We start from the raw sequence: 11,105 nt of genomic DNA, 5'->3' as shown, positions 1-11,105 counted from the left end.
AAAAAAAAAAAACAACCCCTAACTATCCCACATGAGCATTAGATCCTGAATATAAAACAGCAGCTAAATGGTTAGTTAATTGCATGGCGGCTTTTAGATTCTCAACTTTTCTTCCCAGTGATTTCATGAATGTGGGAACCGACAGCGCAGCACGCAGCCCCTTCGAGCCTCAGTTTTCAGCCTCATTCGAGACTTGAAAGTTGGTTGACATGAGGCGGTGTGTGTTCGACTTGACATACCTGTGTGAAACTGCAGTGTATAGCTGTTTCTGCACTCTGTGTGTGCATGTGTACTTGCTGAGACAGACGAGAGTCGTAACGCCTCCCATCTCGCAGGGCCACAGCCAAAGCCTGCTAGATGAGCAGAATAAGCTCCCACGCATACACACCAAACCAAATCACTGCTAGACACACAGAGAGATGAGGAGCAGCAACGATCATGAGAGGAAACCGTTAAGTGCTGGAGAGGGAGAGAGAGAGTGAGAGAGAGAGAGGGGGATCCAGGAATGTTGTCGACATGGAAGCAAAGAGGCAAACGAGGATTGTGGTGGGAAAGGAAGTAGTGCGTGGAAAGGAAGTTGTGTGGCAAGTTTCAAGAAAAGTCAGCGATGGGCTGGAGTTTGATGTTGAAGTGAGAAAGGAAAGAGGAAACGAGATCAACCTGAGGTTAGCTGGTTACTGTAAAAAGCTTTCATGGTGTTTCACCAACCTACCAATTATGATTTTAGTGCACGAGTTAGTGTGTGGTTTATGATGTTTACAGTTCTGTTCAGACTGTGTTATTTATTTATATTGCTATTGCTGCTACTTTTTCTTTTTTTTGATTGCTTTAGACGCTGCTGTCACTTCTTTTCCCCAAAGGACAAATACTTTATTCCTGTTCTTTTAAGCCAAATAAGTGAAATAATGCAATGTCTACACGTGTTACCAAATACGGAGGAGCAAGTCTGAGAAGAGCATAAGTAAGTGGAGGAGGATGTTTCGGTGGGATTCGTGAGGAAGACACGGGGGGGGGGTTGGCTTCACAAACGTACTAACTCACAAGATGATAGACGCACAACTCACCTCAAGTCGAGCTCTGATGTGTAGCGGAAGTAGTCCATCATTTGCAAACACCAACACTACAACTGTACAGCGTCGATACGATTAGAGGGGATGTCTGTCTGTCCAGATGCTTTCGGCCTCGTCCGTCCAACGCTCTGTCCGTCCATCCCTCCATCCGTCCGCAGCTCGCCCGCAGGCTCGGCAACCTTGATCGTTCACACCAAAGGTGACCACAACTCAAATGGGAAATATGAATTGTTGTTGTTCTGACTATTATTATTGACATTGTAATTGATTACTCTCAGCTATGATATATATGAAATCTCTCTAGCTCGTGGGAGAGGACATGTTTGCGTGTGTGTATGTGTGGTGGGGGTGTGGGGGGGGGGTGGTGGTGCTGTATTATAGCAGTGCCGTCTATGTGTCATATATTGTACAGAGGGAGACTGGGGCACTGACACACGACAGCCGCCAAAGCAACGAGAGCAGCCGGCTCGTCTGTCTGCTCAGTAAATCAAACTGTCGGCGGGCCTGCGTCAGGGAGGACAGCCGGCTTCATCAGCTGTCTCTGGATCACCCGGCTTCACAGAAACCTTGTAAACTCACTTTTCCGGCTGTTTTATCACTGCATAGACTAAGAGGGCATCAACCTCTAAATTACTGCGACTGTAATTAGATAGTCTCTTTACAGGGATATCCATTTTAACTATGTATATTTAACAGAGATAATGACCCCTTCAATATAGAGCTGATAAATGTGCTATTTTAACAAGTTTTTAGTGAGCTCATTCCTGTGCTGTATTTACAGGATTAGGTTGCTTCCCATCGTTTCATCTTATATTCAATACTCTCACAGTGTGAAATATCAATTCCTAGTGAAAATGGCCATTAAATACAGAGGAAATTAGGGATAAAAACTGTACGCCTGTTTCTATATTATCAAAGCAGCTCTTTCATTCTCACTTTAACAGATTTAACTGAAAACATTTAGTTTAGTCCAGAACACTTTCAGTACATGCATGCTTTTTAACACTGATGTAAATTATGTGATAGAACTTACTAAGATTGCTCAGTGCTTCTGGAGTTACCCGTGGTTGTATTTCCATCAAGATATTGCTCATTACAATGTAAATTATATTCAAGTGTTTATTCAACTGCTCGTTTAAACAGGAACCCCAGAAAGTCATTGCAAAGTTAGGATGCAACCAGATATCTCAGAAATGTATAAATGTAAAACAAAATGCATTGTTAGGTGTCTTACATTAGTAATGATTTGCCACAGGGATGCAGACGCCGGGCGCAGTGCTCGTCATGTTCAGTGTTTAGCTTGTGCCGCAATCTAGTGAAGTCCAACTCGACCCCAATGAGTTGAGAGATTGGCTCATCAAACGATTTCAACACCAGAAGGAAATATTTATTATTCTTGTTTATATGCAGATAAAGGATGTACATAATTGGTAGACGCGATGGTTAATCTTGCTGTATGCTCGAGGCGGTCACCATGGTGACCGTCCCCGGCTTCAAAGTGAGCCGTCCCAAAGACAGCTGGTGCTGCTTCCTGACTCAGGCCCCTGAGCAGATGTGGTGCGGGGCTCAAGCCTTTTGTCTTGTCTTCATTGTGGACGCCAGATGTGACCAGGAATCTATTCACCCCGACGGTTTTTACCGGAGCGACGACTTTCTCCCTGCTCCGGCGAACCCTCCCGACCACGGGGTTCAGGGCTCCCGTGACGCGGCCTTCCTGCTGACACTGTTGTACATAGACCTGGATCTGGTGCTCAGCATCCGGCAGCTGTGCTGCTCTGCCAGCGCAGCCCGAGGTGTCCTCGTCGGTGCGGTTTCCACCGCTGTAGTCGACTCTCACTACGGCGCTTCGCTGTTCAAACTCTTGAGTGTGTGCGTCTCCGTTAACTCACGTCCAAAGCTGGATCCAGTCCCCTGCTGTCAAGGTTCTCCGTTAATAAGCTGATTTGGATTTCACCGCCACATGCAGACACTCGCTCGTCCAGGCTGGTTTGGTGAAAGCGGTCGGTCATGTCTACATCTGCGTGTGGGTGTGGGACCGGCAAGAAATCCAGGATACGATTAGTCATCTGCACCGCGGACTACATAAAGATGGATGACATGCTTCATTCCCCTCTGATTTTAAACCTGCAGTATCGCAGACACACCCGCTGGTGTCAAAATCACCAGTGACCTTTTTTTGGGGGGAAAACAACTATGTGCACCAAATTTTTTTTAAATATATTTATATAAACATTTGATCTTGTTTTCAAGGGCTCATATGACACCACAGTCCCAGGTTTCAGACCCTGACCTATACCCAAACAGACATTTCAGTTTGGCTTTATCGTCTTCGAGATTCTTTTGTCCTCATTGAGGGACTCATCAGCTGTCGTCCATCTTTATCTCCAGTCTGAGCTGCACACTCGCCAGATGTAAAAAGTCCTCCACCTTCTAGAACAGCACTGGCTTTATGTGTATATCAGCTCTTCAGGTGTATACAAACCGTGAGCGGAGCGTGAACCTGTGTGTCGCCTCGGCACAGAGCAAGGGAGTGTTTGCGCGTGTGTGTGTGTGTGTGTGTGTGTGTGTGTGTGTGTGTGTGTGTGTGTGTGCGCGTGTGTCGTAACCCCATTTGTAAGTAAACCAAATATCATTTTCACTATGCAGTCATTCAAACCATGTCAGCTTGCTGGGATGTGGAAAGTAAAAGCCTGATGTACAAACACAGACCCCACCCCCTACCCCCTACCCCCCACCCCCACCCCCCCGTCCTCCTCCCAGATCGATCACAGAGAAAAGACAGAGCAAGAGATATGTTTTGAATGAGCTGACAAATATTTAAGGATTGTATTGGGGCTGGGTGGGCCGGGCATGAAACTGGGGTTTATAGTTGTTTTTTCGGGGGGGTTGCGGGAGGGGGTCGGGGTGGGGGGGGATCAATGCTGTAAAGTTTATTAATTGCATGTTATTGTCACCGCTGTAACTGCCATTGTTTTGATGTCTGTTTGTTGTCTTCAAGACAATGGTCGGTTGGGACGGGGATGCACAAAACGTTATCCTTATTTATGATTTTTACTCATATATTTTTGTTTTGTTTTTGCAAAACCGTTGAATTATTGTTTATTTAGGAAAAGACACACGTTTTTTGGCCTTTTTGTTTTGTTTTGTCGATTTTGCAATAATTTAATTTTTTCCACTTTGGACCGTCACTTGTTGTTGTTGTTGTGGAGGAAAGCGGAGGAGCTGTATCTTTATTAGCAGACAGTGTTTGTTAGAAAAATAATGTCTCAACGTCCTGTTCCCCCCTCGTTCATGTGCCGTGTGTCTTTTTATTTTTCCAGTTAGCTGTGTGAGAGTGTGAGATGTTTATTCGTCTACCAAAAGTCTTTATTGATGCTGATTATTATGATTATTATTAGCTTTTGTTTGTGTCCATTTTTTGTTTTATTAGAATATTTACTATTATTACTGATTATTATTATTATCATTATTATTATTATTATTACTATTATTCAGGGCAAAGATGACACCAAATTGAACAAAGAAATAAGTAGGGGAGTCTGTCTAGAGGCTTGTTTTCTTGGTGAGATGGAGCAGTTCTTCTTCTTCTCTCCGTTACGCCGTCTGCGTCTTTCCACCCGCTTCAAACTGAAAGTCTGATAGTATTTTTTATTATTATTATTATTATTATCTATTATTATTATTATCTATTATTTTCCTTCGATCAGATATTGTGATCTATTTCTTTGTTTTCCCAGTTTTGGGCATAAATTGTGTGCTGTTTATTCTATTCTTTTCTTCTTCACCCTTTGAGTTTTGTCTTTTTTTTTTCTTCTTTTTTTTTGTATCTTTCTGGTGTGTCTGATGCTGTAGTTTGTGAGCTGATGGTCAAATACCAGAGCTTTTTATTTGTATTTTTTTTGTAATGCTGAGACTGATGTTGCACTTGTGATGGGTTTTTCTTTTGTCCTGTTGTGCAGAGAGGAGAATATCGGGTGTTTTCCTTCATTTCTTAGTCACAGCAGTTATTTTATCAATCACAAACCTGTGACACAACAAGGAAGTGATTCTACAGTGTATTTTTCTCACTGATTTATTTATTTTCTCATTTGTCTGTTTTGTTTTGTTTTAGTTGTTTTTTTTAAATGTGTGTTGCTTTTTGTGGAGGGTAAACAGGACTCAAGGTAGAGGAGTAGTCTCTTAATGGTGTTTTACTGTTTTAAAATGTTCAGTCGCCTCATGCAGTGGTTTTCACAGTGTGGCGGTGACCCCCACCAGGAGGCGCCAGAGAGAAGTCTGGGCAGGGTTATAGAATAACAGAATGTATTATTGTTGGTGTAATGCAGACAAATTGAATTATAAAATAGGATTTACAAGAAAATTCTAACAATTACAATAGACTTTATTTAAAGGTTCAAATTAAGATCATCTAACTTTTTTGTTGTGCTGCTTTAATCATGACATAATGACAACCACAAAATACACTGAAAAAATTGTTGTGTGACATTGAATTAGGCATTTCTAATGTATGGCTTTGTCTTTGTTTTATAATTTATTGAATTGATAACTAAGCAGTAATACATGTCTGCTTTATAGGTCCCATATTATACAGATTTCTTTGTAATTTCCCATTAGTGTCAGACATCCAACAAGTGTATGTCCCCAAATCCAGCCCTGCTCCTGTATTTCCACCTTTCTAAAAGTCCCTCTAGTGAGCTCTACTGAGAACAGGCTGTCTCTGTGTCTGTACCTTTAAATGCTAATGAGCTGTGTCTGTCCACAACTACACCATGTCTGTTTTCCAGTATTGTTTGAGAGGAGAAAGTATGACACCCTCTATTAATTTTAGAGGGCAGAGCTCATCTACCTGTTGAGTGGCTGTTTCCCTGCATGACATCATGAAGGGAAAAATCTCTGCTTCACCTGTATGAACACACATTTGCGTGAGGGAGATGACAGGCTTTCACTTCTGGGGCTTCACACACAGGCTATGGGGCACATTACTGTTAGAAAAAGTAAATTCTGCATAATATGGGCCCTCTATTGAAATCTAATGAGAAATAAATCCAGTTTAGACATTTATTAAAGCTATAATCATTCATATGTGCTACTTTGGGTAGTCTTACCCTTTTCCCATTACTTTTACATAAATGGTTCATCGTGGTGTTTATTTTCTGACTTTCAAAAGTCTCTGTACGGGCGGCTCGTCCTCCCACACTTTGAAAACCTCTGATTTAGTGCATTAACAAGTGAAACTAGAAACCAGCAGCACAGTGAAACCACCGCTTGTGCTTTACTGCGACTGACATCCCTCATTTTGTTTACCGTTTCCCCTCTCAGAAGGCCGTGACAAACAAACCGCAGCACGGTGTTTCTCACTCTTGGTATTGTTTTGAGACGGTTTTTTTAAAGCGGTGACCGACGCGGACAATGTTTTATTTAAAGTTTTTTTTTTCTTGAGTTCTGGCTGATGATAAGCTGTTGTGATAGCAGCCTGATTGGCTTTGTTATTGACCTGCACTCCCTGATGTGGCTGAGATTTGTTGCTTGGTCTTTTGGAAATGCAGTTGTTGGTTTAGATCGCATGACATTGCTCATTTTGCGGGGGGTGCGACGGGGGGAGGTTGGGGGGGGGGGGGGGGGGGGGGGGGGTTGGCGCCGTTACAGTTGAAAAGCTTCTTGTATACGTACGACAAAACCGTGGATAAGATGTCTGACAGTTTGATCAATCAACACAGCTTTACTGCCCTGTTCATTTTAATTTGAATGGTCTCTCTGTTTGTTTGGTTTTTTTGGCTGTATTTTATCCCCCCCCCCCTCCTCCCCAGTCTCATTTCAAACAGAATAAATGCCATTATATTGTGAATACCTCAGGATTGTTTTTGGAGAAAAAAATAATAAAACACTTAAAAATCAAATAAATAAATAAATAAAAAACTCATTTAAAAAGAAAATCTGATTTGTGTCATGGTGGTGTTTTTTGGAGTTAAGGTTGCCTTCACGGGGATTTTTAACATTAAACAAATTAATTGAAAATATTTTTCACACATTTTGTTCCACAATTCATATTCCACAACAATGATGTGAAGAATTTGTGAGAGAAATTTGTACTAGATACAGATTTTAAAATATATAAGTCAAAATTCCGGCAGTGTTTTCTTCGTTGCGCACATTATTTATAATCTGCTGTGTTTTTAATTAATTTCCCACTGCAATCCAGAGCTGCCAGAAATGGTCTAATTCAAGAAATGTTAATATTTAATTTTTTTTTTTTTTTTTTATTGATTCCACTGTGAAATAGACTCGTCCACACACAGCCACACTTAATTTCCAGTCAACATTCAAGTTCAAGTTAATGTTTGGGAGTGCTGACATCACTATGCAGCCCCGTTATGCATCCTGAATTTTAGTTTTTAGAAGAAAAAAAAAGAGCAATCTAAAGTCTTTTCATCCACATTGATTATCAAATGATTATCTGTGTGTTTTTGCCCATTAATCCTCGCTCTGTGGATTAGATGCAGACGTATACACCAGTGAAAGGTTTCACTGCAGCCTCTTGCTGCAATCTCCTGTTCACTTCCTCTTCTCCGTGCTGTGTCATGTCTGCTAATCTTACTCAAACTGTGAACCACAATTAAAAAATTTTAAGGAAAAAAACCAAAACTGAGTCTTATTGATAGCTTGAGTTTAACGTATCCTTTGTGACATTCAGTCTTTTCAGTGTTCTCCTTCAGGCCACAGGTCTGACCCTCTGAGGGCGACATAATTAATGTGAGGCATCCTCCCCACTTCTGAAGATAGTCAGCATACTTACTTTTTATCCTCTACTGACATGTTTTCCATAACGCCTCCTCGTCTAGCAGCTTCCAGTTTTGTCCACAGTGAGGCGCACATTTCCTCAAGTGTCTCTTCACCCTGAAGGTTGATGTCAATGTACCTCTGCACTACTACAGGAGAAAACCTTTTTTAATCCGATGCTTTAAATAACCCGCAAACTCCTTTTTGAATGTGGAGTTTGACAACATGTACCTTTTAGTGATCCAGCCTTTGCTCGGCTCAGTCTGAGTGAAATTAAAAATAAAGGTGATAGTCTGGGGTTGTCTTTCTTCCGTCCTCCTGGAGTCTCTAGACTTTTCCCTCTCAGTGCAACATGACAGGACACGACTCCACTTCAACCTGAGAAAATCTCCCAGCGACCCATCATGCAGATTTGAACCCACCTGAAACACTTTTTCTGAGGAACAATGTCGGCGTACCACAGCGAAAAAAACAGTGTGATCACTTTACAGTGAGGTGAATTATGATGACTGTCACTGTCCTGTGGAGCGGCAGGAAGCTGTGTAATGTAGGTGAGGTGAGGTGGTGTAACAGCAGACTCTGCCCTGTGGGGTTGAAAATAAAGACCCAACATGATCTCCACTCAGTGAACCGTTCTGGAAAAAAGAAAAAAACACCTGACTCACACACAGACTCACACATTTATACAGATTGATTAGCTTTTCCGTTGTTCAGACTTCAGCCTGCACACATTTGTTCTAAATAGTTCCGTCATCAGTCAACAACTACGGTAATTGTTTTCATTACCGTTCTATACATTCGACACGCTGCTGTGAAGCCACCCCTTTGTTATTTCATGAATTACTATTACTAAGATTTAAAACACAGTTACAAATACTGAAGTTTCCTTTCCACTTGTGGCTCTTTGGCCCCTCACAAAATCTTTATATAACATTTGAGCTTGTTTTTATTTTATTCATGCACACATTGATTCCCATAAGGATTTTTAACTCTTGGCTAAAAAAAGGCAAAACTGAAATGGGTGTAAATAACTAAAACCACCAGGAAGTACTTATGAACTTAACTCGAGCAACATTAACTCAGGAAAAGAGTTGCACAAACTGTTTTTTATCAAGAGATAATTTAAGTGGACTTGTGTCTCGGCCCTCCGTAGTAGTGTTTAGTTTTCATTTGGCCCTTTAAGAAAGTTAGTTGCCAAAGCGCTGCTATAGAGTCACTGAGCAATACTGCATGTAGGATGTCCAAATCCGAGTTGCATTAGCAGCCTGTGTCCACAGGTGGTTTTGGACTGTGGGAGGAAATGACAGAGAACAGACAAACTCACCCCAGATACACCTCCTGGACTCGAACCAGGGACTCCCTCATTGTGAGTGTGTACCACTTCTCCACCATGGGGCCCTGAAAAAAAAAAGAGAAGGTAAGAACAAATCATTTAGAGAGAAAGATGTCAAATCAGTTCACTGAAGACATTTATCAATACAAACATTGTTTGACATATTTAAAAACATTTAAATAAATAGATAATCCGTTTTTTTAACGGAGGACATGTCGCTGCTGCCTGCAAATCCTCTTGAAGTATTTTTCACTTTTCAAACAAGAAGCAAAACCACATTAAGATAAAACACAAACAAAGCATCTACCTTTCAATAAAATCTATTTCTGATCTATTATGTAATGGTCATTTAGATGAACTCTTCATGCATTCAAAGGTTTTGTTGTTATTCTCAGCCACTAATCTGCCACTTCACTGAGCAATTGAATTAACATTAATCCCGGGTGCACATTTCATTGCCTGCAGTGGAAAGTCGTCACCGAGGTGGTGTGAGTGCACACAGCTCGTTTCATTCATGCTGCGACATGCTGCTGCTGCTGCTGCTGCTGCTGCTTTCCTATCTGCTTATCTTTGATGTGGGACACATGTGAGGGAGCAGCAGGGCCCGAGCCTGGGCTAATCACAGCCCTCCAAAAGAAACTTTACACCACAGGAGGAAAGGAGAGGGGAAAAAAAGTAAACAATAGACACCGCCTCCCTCCACCTCTCCACTCTCCTCTCCTGGAAATCTCTTTCTTTCTCTGGCTGCTCTTGTTGACCATATATGGTAGGAAATTAAAGCAAAAGCCGATTGGTAGACTGCAGACCTGTAGCAGGTAAACGCTTCCCCTTGTGTGGGTTGTGTTGTTGTTGTTACTCCAAGTTATCTTTTTTTTCTTTATTTGTTCTTTTTTTATTGTCAGGTGAGTGTAAATTACATTCTTATTATTTTTTCATTTTTTGTTTGACCTCAGACTCTCTTTCCCCTGAGTGTAGTCAACATGTTTTAGACACACTGAACTCTTACTGACGTCGTCAAACCGTAACGAGAAAGTCCTTTACTCTTTAACAGCCTTTCATACATGTCCAGTCGCCTCTCTGTGTGAACTAATGTGAGTGTTGTGTCACATTTCCTCCTCACACACACCAGCAGTGCCACACCCCAGCTCCTGTTTCAGGTACAGAAGAGGCTCTGCTTCTTCCACACAACAGTCATCATTTTCTGTTCAACTAAAATTCACTGCAGACAAAGCTTTTCAATAACTTTTGACACCTTTTAGAATAAAGGATATAGTGAGTTGTTGATATTATGTAGCGTTAGTAATTTTGAGAAGTACGTTTTTAAGACACATTTTCCTGAAAATGCTAGAAACCTGTATGTCATCAAAAGATGCTTATTTCAAATATTATATACCACAAAAGAAATACTATTTATATTCCAAAAAATGTCTTTTTCAGCTAAATTATTGATCTTTATTCAAAGAATGAACATGCTGTATTATCAACAGCATACCCCAATTATAGTAGTAGTAGTAGTAGTAGTAGTAATAATGATAATAATAAAAAAAAATAAATAGATTACAAGCAAATAACGTTTTCTTGATGAAATAAAATAAATAAGTGAAATGATTTATAAAGAAATATTAACAATAAAAATAAGTGACCAAACAAGAAAATACCTTTTTTTTAAATTTGATTTTGAATGCAGGTTAAAAACGGGAAAACAAGAAAAATTAAATAATCAAAAAACAATAATAAATGCAATTATTAGCAGAAAAACAGGTGCTTACGTTCAAAAACAGACAATAAGACATGTAAATGATGTCAATTAATCTTAATTTACCAGAAAAGCACAACGCACAGGAGGGTATTTTTGAATGTTGTTTTTTAAGTGTTTTCATTGTTTTTAAGAGAGAGCTCATTTCTCCGTGTTTTTACTCGGAGCT

This window comes from Lipophrys pholis, assembly GCF_963383615.2.
Source record: "Lipophrys pholis genome assembly, chromosome: 5".
NCBI classification, from domain to species: domain Eukaryota; kingdom Metazoa; phylum Chordata; class Actinopteri; order Blenniiformes; family Blenniidae; genus Lipophrys; species Lipophrys pholis.
This window is presented reverse-complemented; position numbering follows the sequence as displayed.